Source organism: Galeopterus variegatus, unplaced genomic scaffold (assembly GCF_000696425.1).
Source record: "Galeopterus variegatus unplaced genomic scaffold, G_variegatus-3.0.2 Scaffold881, whole genome shotgun sequence".
NCBI lineage: Eukaryota > Metazoa > Chordata > Mammalia > Dermoptera > Cynocephalidae > Galeopterus > Galeopterus variegatus.
Window position 1 is genome coordinate 176,143 of NW_007726992.1, and position 19,249 is coordinate 195,391.

Below are 19,249 nucleotides of genomic sequence, written 5' to 3' on the forward strand. Positions count from 1 at the left end.
TTCATCTGAATATCTAAGATGTAGTGCAGTAATAGCAACAGAGAAATTTATAAATGGGTTTCCTTGAGTTTGTATTGATGGGGAAAAGAAGCCTTGGTAACCATTGAATCAAGAACTTTATAACTGATTGTGCATACTTGAGGAAATTGTATTGTATTGATAATACGTCTTTGTAAAATGCTATTCAATCAGCATTTGCTGTTCTTTTCTTGCTTTCTTTTAATTTTCTTGAAACCTCATCAGGTGCATGTTTGCCATTGATCATTGACTATAGAGCAAGCTGTTTTCCACCTACAGGGTTCATGTAGAGCCTCATACATATATACATATATGTGCATGAGCATTACACAGAGAGTTGCTGAATACCTACAATGTATTCAGAGAATAGAAAAGGAGCCCTTCAGAAATAAAACAGGCTTAACAGAATTGTATTATAGGAATGTGTTAAACACTTAAATATGGGAGTATAATTTCTTAATAGTGAAGAAAATTCATTACAATCTTCTTTATATCACTTGCCTGTAGAAATGCAATTGACTTTCCATTAAAAGAATTCTTCTTTATTTCCCATTAAGTTGCCAAGGGTCACTTAGGTCTAGAAAGCATTTTACCACGGTACTGGGTTGCCTAGTGTCCCCCCCAAATTTGCGTCTACTTGGACCCTCAGATTGTGGCCTTATTTGGAAATAGGGTCTTTGCAAATGTAGTTAAGATGAGGTTATACCAGATCAGGGTGGGCCCTAATCCAATAATTGCGATCCTTACAAGAAGTCCACTTAAAGACACAGAGACGCACAGGGGAGAACACTGTGTGAATACTGAGGCAGAGATTGGAGGGAGGCATTTACAAGCCAAGGAATGCCACAGATTGCCAGTAACCCACCAGGAGCTAGGAGAGAGCATGAAACAGATCCTCCCTCAGACATTCCAAAAGGAACCAACCCTACTGAAAAATAATTTTGGACTTCCAGGCAACAGAACTATGAAAGAATACATTTTCATTATTTTAAGCCACTAAGTTTGTAGTACTTTGTTATGCCAACCCAAGGAAACTAATACAACTGCCATATAAGTGAAAAGGAATCTCAAAAATTGCTAAGTCTGCATATCTGAAGGATGGAGTGATCCCCAAGATAGGTTAGCCAATGGAAAGCACATTCTGGTGTGACCATTTTCTAGATTTTCTGAGGTACCATTCAAAAATCCAAATACAGTCAATCAATTCTATGCTTGATGATTTACTTAATGCCTATGATTGTGTTATACACTGTGGGAGGCTGCCAAACACTGTGAGAGGTTACCCTCTGTTAAAGCTGGGTCACGGCCCTGTAGCCCTTTGTCTTCTCCACTCATGCCACAAACACTCCATCTTCCTTCTCCTACCAACTGACCTGTGTTCAGCATAGATGCTCTTCTCAGCATCTCCTCCTGTGGCCAATACTGTTGATTGTCCACCCGTCAAGGAATTGCCTGTCCCCAACTTCTTCCTTGCCCATAAAATACAACTTCATTAATTTATTCATCAACAAATATTTGTTGAGTACCTACCATGTAGCTGGCACTGTTATATGCACTGGAGGTACAGCAATGAACAAAAGAGACATACCACTTTGTTCCAGTGGAACTTACTATACACACACACATACACACACACAGACACAGACACACACCCTGTAGGCTGGTGTTAAGTGCTATAGAAAATTAAAGCAAGGGAGGAAAATAGAGAACTATGGACGATGGAGATGAGGGTTGCTATTTTAGATAGAGTGGTCTCCGCTGCTATGTCGCCTGAAGGAAATGAGGGAGTAAGTCATGCAGATATCTGGAGGAAGAGCTGTCCAAACACTGGGAAGATAGTATGTGCAAAGGACCTTACGTATGCATGGCCTGCTGAAAGAACAGCAAGGCTGAAAGTGTGGCTGAAGCAGAGAGAAGAGAGAGAGAGTGGTAGGAGATGAAGCTATAAAGAAGGAGAACTATATAGGGCCTTAAAGGCTGCAAATAACAGATACTTGCTTTCCCAGCCTTCCTTGCAGCTAGTGCATAGACATTTAACTCAATCCTGGCCAATGGGGCATGAGTGGAAATATGCAGGCTGTGGGGCAATAAGAGGGATTTTCTCCTGAATAATAATAAAAAAAGAAGACCTATGAGGAGAAATGTTTCTACTCTTCCTCAGGCAACTATTTTGTCTACATATGACAACTGGAACTGTTGTGCACGTCTTGCAACCATGATGGGACAAGCCAGAGGACAAAACCAATTCTCTGAGAATGGGAGGACAAAAATATGGAAAGTCTCTGAGCTGTCAATGACACTGTCAAGCCACTGAATTAACTAACCTTGCAGTCACCCTACCCCTAGTCCTCTTGTTATATAAGAAAATAAATGCCTTTTTCCTTAAGTTACTTTTAGTTGGATATTCAGCTCTTTTCAGTCAAAAACATCCTAATTAAGAGGCTTCCCCTTGTATAAATGTAAAAGGACAACACTTTAGCTTCATTTCACATTAGCTTTTGTGCACTGCTCTAAAAGCTTAACCACTGAGATAAAAAGATAAATAGAATTGAAATTTTCTATGAGAAGAGGGAAACCTTTTCTACAAAATAACTTGAAGAGAGAAAAGATTATTCATCTTCAGTCAAATGTACTTGTGCAGATAACAATGACATCAATGGTCTTGAATTATTTAATACTTTGTTCCACATTGTCATTTATGAGCAATGTCTTTTGCAGTTCAAGATTAGAAGTATCTTAACTTTTGTTTAGTTTACTTTAATCACATAGTTTTTTTTTTGTTTTTTTTTTTTTTTTTTTTTTTCATGCTGGCTGTGCTTCATTTTCTCTTTTCAGTTTATTGAAATCTTCTGGGTTAGACCTGTGCAAAATATAACATGCAAAATACAAAAGCAGAGAAAATGGGAATAAGTAAACAATAACCTTAAATAAATAATCCACAATCTAAAACGCTGATCTTACTATAGAAAGAGTTAATAAAGTAAGTAAAAAGAACTAAAAATGACCAGCAAACTATGGCAATAAAATTTGTGAATTTTAGATGAAAAATATGTATATATATAAAAATTTGTCTCCGAGGTGAAGCTGTTATGACATTAATGGGTTTGGTGAATGAGTTTAGATGCTGAGTAGAAGCTTGAAATAGTACCAGTATAAAGGATAGTTCAGCAGCAAGGGCTGGAAGACTAGAAAGAATAACTAAAATGGAGCCAAGGAGGAAGATGAGATCATAAAAAGCAGTCTATTTAAGGTTCAGGTCTGAGATTTGTGTAATAAAGTGAAAACTTTTCCATTTCAGGGACTGAAATTATGTTTAAATGGATTTTGATGAAACTTACTATTCAAAGTTTATGAGTATGACCCCATAATTGCTACCTATCCATTATATAGAATATACTCATGGAATTCTGCTGGCCGAATTAGTCATGACTCATTGGCATGTTTTTATAACACTTAGATATATTGGTTGCATGAACATTTCAGGCAGTGTTGTTCAAAGGTACCCCAATCAGAATATTTCAATAGTTCCCACCATTTCTAATTAAACAGTAGAACATTAAAAACCACTTTTAAAAATTTCATAATATAGACTTGAGTGAGTGACTTATGTTTCATTAATTCCAAAGGGATTTAGCAATAGCCTAAGACTGCTGTTGGCACTGTTTTCAATGTTAATAATACTCCCCCTCAATAGAAATAAATATTGACGTTTTTATTTATTCATTTGCTCAACATTTATCAGCATTGCTCTGTGCAAAGCCCTGTAGTAAGCCATGTGGGGAATACTCAGATGAATCAGACAGAGACTCTGCTCATTCTGATGTCATAGTTAATTTGGGAAAATAAAACACATACAAAAATTACTATAACATGAGATAGGAAGTGGTAAATGTTAAAAGAGACATAGACGTAAAATTCAAGGAGAGTGAGAGTGTGTTTTCATCAGAGAGGTACAGGAAAGGCTTTGTGGAGAAAGGGTATTGGTGTCGAATTCATTCCTTCTTTCCAGAAAAGATTTACTGGAAACAACCCTGCCCTCACAGAAAGTGCCATCCAATAGGGAAGACAGACAATGAGGAAATAAAGACTTGGTGGTAGAGTGTTCCAGAGAAAAGGAAAGAGCTTAGTGACATCAAGAAACAGAAATAGGGCCAGCCCGGTGGCGCACTGCTACAGTGAGCCGCTTGGGAGGCACGGCGGCGCTCCCGCCAGGGGTTCGGATCCCACATACAGACCGGCCGCTCACTGGCTGAGCGAGGTGCGGGAGCAACACCGAGGGTTGCGATCCCGGGGCCGGTCACGAAAAAAGACAAAAAGGAAAAAAAAAAAAAAAGAAACAGAAATAGGACCAATGCAGGCAGAGTATAATGAGAAAAGGGGAGAGTGGGGCTGGCCAGTTAGTTCAGTTGGTTAGAGCACAATGTTATAACACCAAAGTCAAGGGTTCAGGTCTCCAAACTGGCCAGCCATCAAAAAAAAGAAAGAAAGAAAAAAAGAAGGAAGGAAGGAAAGAAAAGAAAAAAGGAGAGTGATAGGAAATAAAGCCAAAGGGATAGGTAGAGTTCAGATCATGTAAGACCATGGGGGCCTTAGGAAGGAGTTTGGATTTTACTGTAGTGCTTTGGGAAGCCAATGGAGGGTTAAGCAGGAGGGTAACATGATCTAGTTTGCATTTTTAAAAAATCACTGTAACTTCTGGGTGGAGAATGGATTGTAGGGAGGTAAGAGTAGGAGCAGGATTGCATGTGGAGTGTAAGGGAATAAGTAAAGGAATTAAGATGACTCCTAGGATTTCGGCTTACGGATGGTGGTGACATTTACTGAAATTGAGAAAGCCTGAAGAGAGTGGAGTTGAAGGAAGAGATAAACAAAAGTGCTAATTTGACAATTTAAGTTTGAGATGTCTGTTGGATATCCAAGTGGAGATATCAAGTTGAAAGTTACATATTCAAATTTGGAACTCAATAGAGGCATAAGGGCTGAGGGTATAGATTGTGAATCATCGGCAAACAAATAGTTATTTAAAGCCATGAACCTGGATAAGATCAATATCTGGAATCTTAGTCCAATTTTTTAGCCTTAGCTAAAAAATGGAGTCATCCTGTACATGTTACTTCCAGGATCAGCCAGATATTTACGCAAAGTTTAAACATAGAACTTAAAGTACCACCTTTCTGGCTCTCTCCTTTTCACAGATTTCCACCTCCTTGGACCTTGGACCTCCAGGGACCTGGACTGGAGAAAGTGTTGGTAGAGTAGAACAGAGACCTAGGACCAAGCCCTGAGGCACTTGAAAGAGGGATAATATTTTGATAGGCAGAGATGGAAAGGGTATTTAACAGGAAGGAACAGAATGAACAAAAGCTCAAAGACAGGACAGCGCTTAGTATAAGTGGGGAAGCACGGATAATCCATTTAGGGAGAGCCCTTAATAGGTATGAAGTCCTAGATTTGGTATCCACAGATTTCAATGGACAATCGTGGAATGGTTTAAATTTGTGGAGTGGTTCTGCTTCTCATAATGTCTGAGTAGCTCCTATATGTGACCATCCTTCTCTAGATAACAACTATAAACACTGGACAAAATGTTTTTAAAACCCTACCTTAGGGCACTGGAGAATAAACAAAAGCAGGCTGATACTGGAGCGGGTCAATACTTGAGGAGCACCAGCTCTTTGTGAGGTAAAGCAAGGTAGCTAAAGGTACCAAGCAGGGTAGCTAAAACTGCAGTCTTATGGGCTTGAAGAACCTGAGGACAGAGTTTTGGGGATGGAGGTGGAAATCTGTGAAAGGAGAGAGCCAGAAAGAGGGTACTTTAAGTTCTATGTTTAAACTTTGCATAAATATCTGGCCGATCCTGGAAGTATACATGTACAGGGCAGACTCCAAGAAGCCCAGCTAAGGATGAAAAATGGGACTGAGATTTCAGCTGCTGTCTATCACAGGAGAGACACATTGGAATTTTAACTCAGCCAAGTTGACTACCTGCAAAAACAAACAAAAAGACCAATACTCCTTTGGAGGAACAGAACAGAATTCAGAATCCCTAAAATGTGTCATTTACAATATCCAGGATATAATCCAAAATTATTAGACGTATGAAGAAATAGGAAAACATGGCCCATGTTCAAGAGAAAAGATAACCAATGGAGAGAATCAATGGAGATGATCTGGATATTGGAATAAGCAGACAAAAAGAAAATATATTCGTAGTAAATAAAGCTGAGGAATAAACTCATCATTCTGTATCTTAGAAGAATGAATCTTTGGGGGGGGGGAGGCTACCCAGGACGGGGATCCGAACCCATGATGGTGTTGTTATAAGGCTGTGTTCTAACCAACTGAAATAACCAGCCAGCCCTGAAAAATGAATCTTAAATCAGTGGATGACATTAATTTGAGGATGCAGAGGCCAGAAGTAGGAGAAGAATAAGGAAGCTATTAATAGATAAGTCAATAGTTCTATAGATATAAAGAGAGGAAAGTTAACAAAAAATACTTTGAATCATCTGACTATGGGAAGAAGAGAAAGGAATCAGAGATGACACTGATTTTTGAGTATGGTTGACTAAAAGAATGGTAGTACCACCAACAGAAATAGAAACATCAGGGCCGGCCCGTGGCTCACTTGGGAGAGTGCGGTGCTGATAACACCAAGGCCATGGGTTCGGATCCCGTATAAGGATGGCCAGTTCGCTCACTGGCTGAGCATGGTGCTGATAACACCAAGCCAAGGGTTAAGATCCCCTTACCGGTCATCTTTAAAAAAAAAAAAAGAAATAGAAACATCAGGGCCGGCCCGTGGCTCACTTGGGAGAGTGCGGTGCTGATAACACCAAGCCAAGGGTTAAGATCCCCTTACCGGTCATCTTTAAAAAAAAAAAAAGAAATAGAAACATCAGTGGAGGACACAAGGCTTGGATATAGGATGACAAATTCAGCTTTGAAAATACTGAGTTTGATATGTTAACATAGTATCCAGATGGAGTATCCAACATGGAGTTCCAAATTCAAGATGGAGCTGTGCAAAAGGTTAGAGTCAAGGCTGAGGAGAGTAATTTGGAGTCACTCAATATAGAAGTGATCACTGTGTAGATATACCACATTTTCCTTATCCATTCATCCGATAATGGGCATTTAGGCTGGTTCCAACTCTTGGCTATTGTAAATAGCCCTGCAATAAACATGGGAGTACAAGTGTCCCTTGGACATGATGTTTTGCATTCCTTGGGGAAAGAAGACACAATAATCACAACAATTCCTTGATTTTGTTAAGACAAGTGAACAGATATGATGTTGATGGGGGGAGAGGGGGGAGAGGGAGGGAGGAAAAGGAGGAATTGTTAAAGGGACATGAAAATCAACTATATGTTGTATATAGATAAATAAAAATTTTAAAAAAGAAGTGATCATTGAAATCCTCATGTAATTAGATTAGACTTCCAGAGAGTAATGCATAGAGTTAAAAGAGAAACCATATGTATTAGGTATCTATTGCCATGTAGTAAATCACGAATGCTTACAGCAACAAACATTTATTTGGTTCATATTTCTGAGCAATTTGGGCCGGGTTCAGCAGGACTTTTGCACTGGTCTCTTGTGGGCTTACTCATGTGTCTGCAGTCAGCTGTCAGGTCAGCTTTGCTGATCTTGGCTGGGCATTCTCACATCTTTCAGGCCTCATCTGAGATGGCTCATCTCTGCTCCATATGCTCTCTCATCTTTTAATAGTCTAACCTAGGCTTGTTCACACGAATTCCAAGAGAGCAAGCAGAAGTGTGTAAGGCCTCTTGAGGCTCAGACCTGGAACCAGTACCACATTGCTTCTATCACATTCTGTTGGCCAAAGCTAGTCATCAGGCTGTCCCAGATTCAAGAAGTAGGAAAATGAACTCAATACCTCAATGGGAGAAACTGCAAAGTCACATTGCAAAGGGGCACAGATACAGGAAGGGGAATAATTTGTGGCCATTTTGCAATCTACCACATGTCAAGGGTATAACTTTGGATTTTCACACCCATGTTCAGAGCAAACTTATTTACAACATCCAAGAGGTGGAAGCAACCCAAGAGTCACATGAACAGATAAACAAAACTGGTATATACATTCTATTTATCATAGAGGATATTACAAAGGATACAGATGAACAGCCAGATGAAGAGGTATAAAGAGCAAGGTCCAGAAGGGCTTTTGTCCCTGTGGCATTAGAGTGCACCACCCTCCTGGCACGTGGATGTGTTCACCAACCTGGAAGCTCTCCAAACCCCATAGTTTAAAGATTTTTTATGGAGGCTTCACCACGCAGGCATGATCAATTATTAACTCAATCTCCAGTGCCTCTCTCCTCCCTGGAGGATGGGAGGGGATTAAAGTTCCAAGCTTCTAATCATGTTCAGTCTTTCTAAACCATGTTTTAGTGGGGTGACCAGCCCCCATCTGGAAGCCCACCAAGAGTTGCCTCATTAGAATAAAAGACACTCTTATCAGGAAATTACAATTGTTTTAGGAGTTCTGTGTTAGGAACCAAAGTCAAAGACCAAATATTAGAACAAAAGATGCTCTTAGCACCCCATCACTCAGGAAACTGCAATGATTTTAGGAGCTCTGTGTCAGGAGCTGGGGGCAGAGACCAAATATTCAGCCTTAAAAAGGAAGGAAATCGTGTCACATGCTACAACATGGACGAAACTTGAGGATATTATGCTAAGTGAAACAAGCCAGTCACAAAAAGACATACTATATGACTCCACTTCTGTAGGTATCTTATTATAGTCAAATACATAGAAACAGAAAGTAGAATGATGGTTGGCAGGGACTGAGAGGAGGAGGAAACAGGGAGTTGTTTAATGGGTACAGAGTTTCAGTTTTACAAGATGAATAAGTTCTGGAGATTGATTGCCCAACAATGTGAATGTACTTCACACTACTGAACTGGACACTTAAAAATTGTAAATTTCATGTTATGTATTTGTTGCCACAATTAAAAATAAAATATTTAAAAGTTAGAGCTTTAGACATGGCCCATATTTGGGGGAGAGGAGGAAAAACAGAACAAAAAGAAACACATTTTGCCCAGTCTGGAACTAATGGAACCCAATCTAGCAAGTGGGGTTTGAAAATGGTTCTCCACTCTTCTGTCTTTAAGAATCACTGTCAGATAAATGGTTCCAGAATTTAGCTTTTCCTCAGTGGAGGAAAGAGGAAAGCCATTTGCTCATCTGGCCCTCCTCTCTCCAGGATTCTAGGGTTCATGTGATTTCTCCTACTTTCCAGGCTTATTATATCCTGGTGGAACTTCCAGCCCCAGATCCACCTTCTTTTCTCATTTTTGCCGGCCTCATTTCCTGATCCTGGACCTCAGTTCTGGTCTCAGCTTCACATCAAATTGATGATCCCCTATTAATGATATGATCTGCCTCCAAACCTTCACAGAACCACAGTCCCATCTTGCTCCCAGAGAAGTCATGTCCCTGGGAGAGTGAGATATGCCTAGAGTGATTCTAAAGTTCTGCCACACTCACGGTTTGTTTGCTGTGGGCTGTTCTTTTGTTGCCAAGGAAGGGATAACCCTTCTGCCATCCCAAATGTCCACATTTGCCTGGTTTTGCCTTGATTCCTGCTTGTTCACCCATTTCATTCAGGATGTCTTGTGGTCAGACCTGGAGAACTCCTTCTCACTTAAAGCACCCATAGATGTTAAAGTCAGGGAAATGGGCAGATTACAAGAGTCAAATGGGAAATCGAAGTGCAGGAAAATTTAAAAACCACCAAAACTCTGTCCATGGTCAGATTTTCATGATTGTCTCAAAAATGTATTTACAATTACTTCGTTCAAATCAGGATCCAAACAAGATCCACACATTACATCTGGTTGTCTCTTTTAAGAATTACCCCCTCCTCCTTTTCATTCATTCCATTGACTTGCAGAAACTGGGTCAACTAAACCTGGATCATATATCACATTCTATATCTGTCTATTTGCTTCCTTGTGGTGTCATTTAATTAGCTCTAGAGCAGTACTGTCCAATAGAACTCTCTGCCACGGTGGAAATATTCTATAATGTGAGCTGTCTAATACCATAGCCACTAGCCACAGGTGAAAATTGACACTTGAAATGTGGCTAGTGAGACTGAGGAACTGAAGTTTTAAATTTTATTTGATCTTAATTAATTTGAATTTAAATAGCCGCATGTGAAGAGTGTTTACCATATTGGGCAGTGCAGTTCTAGATGCTTAATTGAATTTATCTTCAGGTTTTTGGAAAGAATACTTCTTACATGACATATGCGGGGTCTTCAAAAAGTTCATAGAAGGATTTGTATTGTCTTTTAGTTCTATTTTTCTATGAACTTTTTGAAGTACCCTCATATGAGACTTACAGTGTCTGGTTATCCCACTTTATTGATCAGTCCCACTAATTGTAAGAATCAGGTTCTTACAATTTCAAGTTCCCCATCCACCTTTGATCTCATGGTGTTATCCATTTGTGTTTGCTGCCTGAATCCGTTATTGGGGTTTCAAAATGGTGCTTTTCTGAGTTATCATCCCTTTTACATCTATAAGCCAGAGTTCTTCCATAAAGACCATTCTTTCATAAACCAATGTTATATGGTTGGCCTGAAATACAGTTTATACAAGAAAAGGCAAAATAGTTCCTTAATTATTTCTTTTTAATTGCCTTTAATGGCTGGCAAAAATGGCCGTCTTCTTGCATCTATGCAAATGTGCTGGGGTTTTATCCTGAGCTATGGAAATCCATGGTGGATTTTAAGCAGGGGATGAGCAAGGTGAGGTTTTCATTTTAGGACGCATCCTTTGACCATAGTGTGGAGAATGGGTGAAAGTCAGGAAAGCTCCAAAGGAAGCTATCATAATTCAGTCTCAAGATGGTGAGGGCCAAAACTCGGGTGGGAGTGCTGGAGTGGGAGAGAGTTTGATAGAATCCAGATTAGAAATAGAATCAACAAAATCTAGCTGTCAAATAATGTGGGGGGTGGGAGAAGCAGAGACGGAGGAGGGTAGGATGACATGATAAACTTTACAAATCTAATTTGGTAAACTAAGTAGATGGTGATCCCATAAACCACCTTGAGAAATACAGGAAAAAAAGTAGAGAGGAGTTAGTTTCTAAATGCAAAACTAAATCTGCCCAAGCATGGCCTTCCCAGACAGAAGAAAAAATTTAAGAAGCTACAGTATAATTTTTTTTTTGCTTCAGTCCAATAAATAATAGTGAGTGCATACTATATCATACTAGAGGAAAATTGCTCATATAGAGTCGTCTGGATTCCGAAAATCTATAAATAAGAATCAGGGATTATTTTGTTAGAACTAAGTGTTTAATTTAGAAGAAATTAAATTCTAGGCTCTATTCCTAATCCATTTTTAAACATATTCCAAATTCTCCTCTATCGTTATTTTTTTCCCTATTGCTTACAGAGATGTACCTACTATTTTAGGAAATCTTTAATAGTAGATATAGTGTTTTCAGAAGTAAAAAATGCTTTGCAAGTGTACAAGCAAAAATCTTCTCAGGGGTTGTATTAGTTTTCTAGGGCTGCCATAACAAATTACCACAAACTGGGTGGCTTATAACAACAGAAATATGTTGTCTCAGAGTCCTAGAGGCTAAAAGTTTGAAATCAAGGTGACAGCAGGGCCATGCTCCCTCTGAAACCTGTAGGGGAGAATATTTCCTTGCCTATTACTAGCTTCTTGCCACTTGCCAGCTTCTGGTGGTTTGTCAGCAACCTTTGACATTCCTTGGCTTATAAATGCATCATTCCAATCTTCTGTCTTCACATGGTGTTCTCCCCGTGTCTCTGTCTTCACATAGCCTTCTTCTTATAAGGCCACCAGTCTTTGGTTTAGGGACCCACTGTACTCAAGTATGACCTTAGTTTAACTAATAACATCTGCAACGACCCTATTTCCAAATAAGGTCACATTCTAAAGTACTAGGGATTAGAACTTCAACATATCTTTTTTTGGTGGGGGGAGGGGCATAATTCAACCCATAATAGTGGTCTAAAGACCCAGGATAAACTATGAAAAAGAAAATTTTCGTTTGAAAATTGTCTACTTTAACATCCTTTCAAAAGCCTTATATTGCTCTTTGAAGAAACTGAAACTTATTTTCATTTTTTTCAAAATAACATTTTACATAATCTTACTGTCTCCACCAAGGCAAAATAAAATAAAGAATGAGAGCAATAAGGCATGCAGATATATTTAATAAAGGTATTATTTTAAATATTTATTTAATTGTATTTGATGGTACATTTTCCCAAGCATTTTCCTGAAACTTTTGGAAAGAATTATAGTGAAAAATATTCATTCTTTATCAGTATGAAACATTAAGTTTTGCTAACAGTACCTATTGTTAAAAATGAAACAAGATAATGTATGTAAACCATTTAACAGTTTGCAAATATTCAATAGCTGTTAGCTGCTATTAATATATATTTAGTATTCATAGGACTGCAATGATGATTAAAGAGGTTAATACATGTGAAGCACTATAATGGCACCTGACACATAGTAAGTACTCAATAAATGCCTAGTTGTTACTATAATCATCACCATCATTATATAAGATGGTAATGTATCCAAAACTGCCAATGTTACTTCCAACTGGCTTATTCCTTCTTAAATATGCACTCACCATTTGCATATAGTTTTATTAGGTGGGGTTCCTTAAAATTTCAAATAAAGCCATTTAATCTATAAAATTCACCCCATATTTAGAAAACAGTATTAAGTTATTTAAATTCAGATTTCTTTTTTAAAAAAGCAATTCCTTAATACTTATACCCCCAAGGTATTTATTTTTATTTTACTAGTTAACCAGAAATATGACTTGAATATAAGCTACTGAAATTATAATCAATGTGTTGTTTGATGAAAATGTACTTCATTTACAAATATGGCATCATTAATCCATGACCAGTATTTCCAGCAACAGACCTGATTGGACACTGCCTCACTCACACAATGATTGTAATTAAAGCTGCAGATTTCCCAAGCATAGAGACTTGGGATTCAGTTGGTGGCCAAGGAATAGAGTACCATTTAATTCCATAGCATTCTCCAAAGTCACTTCCAGTTGAGGTCTGGTTATGGGCTGGTCTTAAATGCAAGTCACTAAAAAAATTCAAAAATTTTTTAAAGTATCTTTTTTAGCTGCAGATTCAAATCTACATTCAAAAGCACAAATATAAACTTTAAAAAAAATAACCACAATAACAGCCATGTTCCAAAGCAATAGTTTCATAAAGTTTTGGGGGTTTTTTTTGTTTTTTGTTTTTCATGGTGATGAGTAGGAACTGGTGGTCCTTGGGTTTTTGCTTCAAAATGGTTTGGGGACTGAAAAAAATTTGAGAACCACTGTTCTAACCAACCAAAGTAAATTGATAGTTATAAAACGGGAATGTTTATCCTCTGAAGGAATACTTTATGCTTCGATTTTTGCTTAATGTTAAAGCAGCCGTTTTTAATGTCAGTTTGAAAATGAAATTTTAATGTATTATCTCCCTCTTATGAATTAGAGTTTATAAACAAGAATATTTAGAGGATCTTTTCTGTCCTGGTAAAACGAAAACTGAAGGAAAACCCTAGCTTATTAAAGCTCTGAGAATGGCTTCTCAGTTCCTTGTCTAGTCTGAAAGCCCCATAATTCTTTCCCTTCAAACGACTCTGAAACAAAATGACACCTCTAAGGATTAAACATTTTGGAAACCAATAAAAGAAGAAAACATGAAAGCATGTCTGACACAGGCCTCCTCCATACTTCCCTGTTCCTCCCATCCTCCCTACAGTAAATATGAGTCAGGTAATGTTAACTTTGAATCATACATTTGTTAGTTTCTTTTGAGTATTATATAAACAAGGTTTTGATCATAGCCTATGAGGCAACTGACCTGTAATCATTTGCATTTCAACATATGTAGCTCGAAAAACAGAACAGTAAGTTACCCTGCATGCTCCTTTATTTGAATTCCACAGAAAGTTATTCACAGTATCATTTTTTGTGATACAAGAGTGCCCTAAAGAAATAAACCATACTACGATAAAATGCTCACACAACAAATAGAAAGATATAACTTTCAAGACTGATGTATTTGAATTATATTATATATGCAGGAATACTCCCTTTCTGAAGCTGATAACAATAGCTCCATTTATTGAATGCTTCCTCTGTGGCAAGCACTATGCTTAATGCTTTATAGATTTTATCTCTATTTAATCTTCCTGACAATCCTACAAGTTGGGTATTATTATCCCTATTTTCAGATGAGGAAAACAAAGCTCAGTCTGCAAATATTTGTTGAGCAACTGCTATAAGCCAGTCCCTGTTCTAGGCAAAGTTGAAGCTTAGAGAGCTAAAGGAACCCAGAGTTTAGAAACAGATTTGTATCATAGAATGTCTTTACCTTAATTCCTTACAGATTATTAACATCTTTCATCATATGCAACTCTAAAATCATTGAACTTCATATCTGGAGGGAAGCCTAGGAAGAGCCTTACATTTTCCAAAATTTGAATTTTCTCAAATAAAATATTCAAATAAATGTAGAAATTCCTGTTCTTTCTTAAGATTTGTGTCAATCAGGAAAATATTCTTAATAATTTTATTTGAGAAATTTCAAAGAAAGCACAAAATTCACACACAGAAAGGGTTGTCACCATGTATTTTATTAAACTACTGTCTCATGTGAGATAAAATTTGAGCCTAAATCTTGTCATTCTTTCTCTTTGGAAAGAAATAGTCTCGGGCCGGCCCGGTGGCGCACTGCTACAGTGTGCCGCTTGGGAAGCGCGGCGGCGCTCCCACCGAGGGTTCAGATCCCACATACAGACCGGTTCCCGCTCACTGGCTGAGCGAGGGGCAGGCACAGCGCCGAGTGTTGCGATCCCGTTGCCGGTCCCGGTCCCGGTCCGGTACGGGCGCAGGCGTGACACTGAGGGTTGCAGTCCGTTGCCAGACACGAAAAAAGACAAAAAAAAAAAAGAATTAGGGGCTGAAAGAACAACTGTAGACTAAGTATCAGTTCTTCTAAAAAAGGGTATCTTGAAGATAGATCTTGACTGAAGCCTTAAAGGTGATCTTGGTAGGCAATGGAAAGCATCACAATGTGTGAAATTCCTTGAATAAAAATTTACTGACTTTAAATAATTTTGCCTAATGTTACACATAATACAAAAGTCCTTTACACTGAAAATGTATATTAAAAACTGATACATAATTTTAATTAAGATAAATAAACTTTAAAATTAACCCAAGATAATGCCATACCCTATTGGTAAATGACCATTGAATGTAGAGCTTTAAATAAATGTAATCTATTCAAAAATAGTAACTCAAAGCTTATCTCTTCAGATGCAGTTTCTATGAAGTACCGGCCTTGATTCTATATATTGAGATTGAACAATTTCTGTGTCAGGAGTCAGAATGAAAACATTGCTTTGTTATTTCGAAAAAAGAAATAGTCTCTAGTGATTACTTTTTCTTTTTTTGTGAAAAATAAATATGTTTCAGATAATGTAAAAGGAAAACTCTTTTTCCTAGAGGTGATGATGATTACACTTTATGGGTTTAGTATAACAGTAACAAATCAATATGTACAGAGCTGTGAATTTTGGATGTATGTGAGATAGAGATTGCACCATGAAGCATAGGTAGTCATCTTGCAACTTTTCCAGACTGATGTAACCCCATTTTTGAACAAATGGTATTTTGTTAAATAAATGCCCATTTAAACTTGTATACAAAGGTTATAATTATAGCAGGAAATTGTTGGGGGCAAAGGAGGTTAAATCTAGTTGTCCTGTCATACATTAGGAATGGTTTCTTGGAAACCTAGTTCAGATTTTCTACTGAGGTTTGCTGTTTCCTTCTGCTGTAGTTTCAAGTAATAACTTTCCAATATTTTCCTTCTGACTGAGAGATTGGGGCGGGGGGGTGGTGATTAGTAGGTAACTAAATCAGTCCTTTCTGCTGATTTTGCACTGAGCAGGACAAAAAACTGAAATCTGAGGAAATCACTTAATGTTATAGGACTTGTAGGAATACATAAAAGGCTCAGTGTTAAAAGAAAGTTCCAGAGCAGTGCTTTCCTATAGAACTATAGTGTGAGTCTTGACAAGTAAGCCACATATGTAAGTATACATTTATAGTAGACACATAAAAATGGTTTTTAAAAAGTGAAACTAATTTTAATAAAATGCCTTATTTAACCCAATATATTCAAAATATTTCAACATGTAGTCAATATAAAAATTATTAATGAAATACTTTACATTTTTTTTTATTAAGTCTTTGAAATCTGACATGAACTTTACACTTAAAGCACATCTCAATTTCGGCCAGACAACTTCATGTTAAGTCCTCAGTAGCCACATGTGGCTAGTGGCTACCATGTTAGCTTGCATGGGTCTTAAGACTGTGCAGAGAGGCCCATCAGGCAAGCTATGGGCAGATGTGAGTGTATGAGCTGCGACTGGGCAGGCATGTGGTGTCAGCACTGTCCAAGCAACAACTGGAGGGTAGTGGCTGGACTGTGATCCCGCAGCGACAAGATGGCTCTGTCAGCTTCTTCACTATCTGGCAGCACTACAAGGCGGGTTTTCTACACTTAGAAATACATACAGCTATTCTTTGAATAGTAACACTGAGTTCTCCTTTGTTAAATGGGGACGGGGGGCGGGGGAGTAATCCTGCTCAGGGTAATATCAGCTTCTGTGTTCAAATAACTCTTTTTGCTCTCACCTGCAAGAAAAATCCTCAAGCCTCGTTTGATTTTCCTTAATTCTCTCAATAAAAGACAGTGGTTGCACCACTCTTGCATTTAATAAAATAAATAAAAGAAAAAAGCTTATTGTTAACCAAAAAAAATAAAATTCACTTTTCTTTTGGAGCAAAAGGAAGGAGAATGGTGTTTTTCTAAATGAATTCACACCTACTTATCAAGTTGATCCTATGTGCAAGACATCTACGGTAGTGATACTTTAACCCATTATTAACAGTTCATCTAATCTCTAATTCCCGAAATGTGACCACTAACATTACTTTTACAGATCAGTTAACTTTGTTTTAAAAGTTATTCCTCTGGTTCTCAAGGTAAACAGAAATGAATAAAAGTTGATACTGAAAATGGCATACAGTTTGCTTTATGTTTAAAAGGTTAGTTCATGCTTTGCGTGGAGTAATTCGCGCTGGACAGTGTTAGACAGTAATAACTGTCCCTCTTCAACTATGTATGTTTTTACAAAAACAAGAATGTTAACTGGAATAATTGATCACTGGGGGGGCTAATTTATCTTAAACCAACCAAATTGAAGAACTTCTATTCGCCATAAGGAGTGGTAATGTGGATTTGCAGTGTAAACGAAAGATAAATTAGACATTTTGTACATAAATGCAAAATAATACGTAACTCCTATCTCCAAACTTCTGAAAGCCCTTTTTATCGTTTGGAATTACACAGAGAAGGGGCTGCCAAATTAGCCGAGTTTGGGCACAGGCTGGATTTGCAGCACCTGAATCAAGCATGTTGAGGGAAGTGAAAAGCACGAGCCAAGTGGCTTCTTCCGCCTCCCTCCCCCGGACCACGCTGAGCCTGCCCATATGTTGCCCAACCTGAGCTGTCCCCCCTGAGTCCAAGGCTGCAGGAGAAGGCGCGCAGCGAGGATTCCCAGCCGCCTTCTCGTGTTCCCTAAACAGAGCCTCCTCCGATGGCCACGGCCACGAGGCTCCCTATCGCAGGCCCAGCGAGTAACCTGGCCGGCTCGGTGTGGGGCTCTCACGTCATCCTCACACCTGCGTTAGGGAGGTAGGCGAGGGCTGCCCAGGTGTCTAGAACTAGGTCCCGGGATGATGAAAGGAAGCTGTTAAAAGGCGTGCAAGGGGAGCGCAGCGGGGGACGCGCTGTGGTCGCGGGGCATGGGAGGACCGGGATGCTTGCACCCGGCCTGAGGGACTGAAGGGACGGGCCGGCCCGGAGATTTCCCTTTGCTTTTTTTCTTCCCCTTGGAGGGCGGCTAGCCAGGGGACGCAGTAGCTTTCCACTCAGCCCTGCGACTTTTACACATTTCTGCCCGGGCGCCCTCAGCGCGCGGCGGCACCTGGCGCTGGGAACGCGGGGTCGGACCCTCCCGGAACCCACTCCAGACGCCCAGGCCTCTCCCCCCACGTCCTCGGGGGCTCCGTCGCCGTCTGGGGATTGAGTTTCTTTAACCCAGGGCTTCCCCATCTTGGGCAGGAGGAGGAGTCAGAACCCCTCCCCTCCCTCGCTCCTCCTCCGCCCACGGCCAGCCTGGTTTTTAATCTTATCTTTTATTTAAAGTCAACACAGAGGAGCAGGAACCCCAGCTCCTGTCTACGAGATATTTGTTAATAACTTCTCCACCTCTGCCAAGAGGGGCAGCCTTAAGGAACCTCCCTGTTTTCTCCCTGTTGAAGATTTAGGCAGCAGGGAGTGGGGAATTTCGAGGGTCGGGGCTGAGGCTCGAAAGCTCTGCGCACTTGGGGGGCGACTCTGGTGAAAAACGAACGAATCCCAAATGTCAAAAATTAACACAAGAGCGTCAACTAGGAGAGCCTTGAATCAAACCTCGAACCGAGTCCCCGGGGGGTTCCAGGCACGAAGCCTCCGGTGTCCCCGTCGAGGAGGGGGTGGGCAGGTGAATGCCCAGTGAGTGACCCTGGAGAGGGAGGGTCATGGGCCACGACGGAGTGTGCCCACAAACTAGGCTTGCCCGCACGCACCCCAGGAGGAGAAAAGACACTTCATGCCCCTCCCCGGCTCCTTGCCCATCTCCGTCCCCAGCTGGGCGGGGACAACAGTCCTCTCTCAGTCTCAAGGAGCCTCGGACCTGCTCGGACCCCTGACAGTTAAAAGCTCCCAGCCTTTCGCCCTCCTGCCTTTCCCATTTCTTTCGCCTGCCTCCCTCCGACGCCCCCAGATCTCTCCGGCTCGCCCTTCCTGAAAGTAGGCGAGGCCCAGAAGCTGAGGCTGGGGCAAGGAAGGAGGAGGGTGGGAAGAGGGCGGGGCGGAGCGCGCGGCCTGGGGGGCGTGTCTTCCGCTCGCCCCGCCCGTGGGTGCGCGCGGCGGTGGCGGCGGCGGCCGAGCCTTGCTCTGAGAGACAGGTATCGCTTAGGCGCCATGTTGTGAGCGGAAGTGGGGGAGCGCGCGGCGGCCGCTGTTCTGCCGGGAGCGGGCGCGGGAACC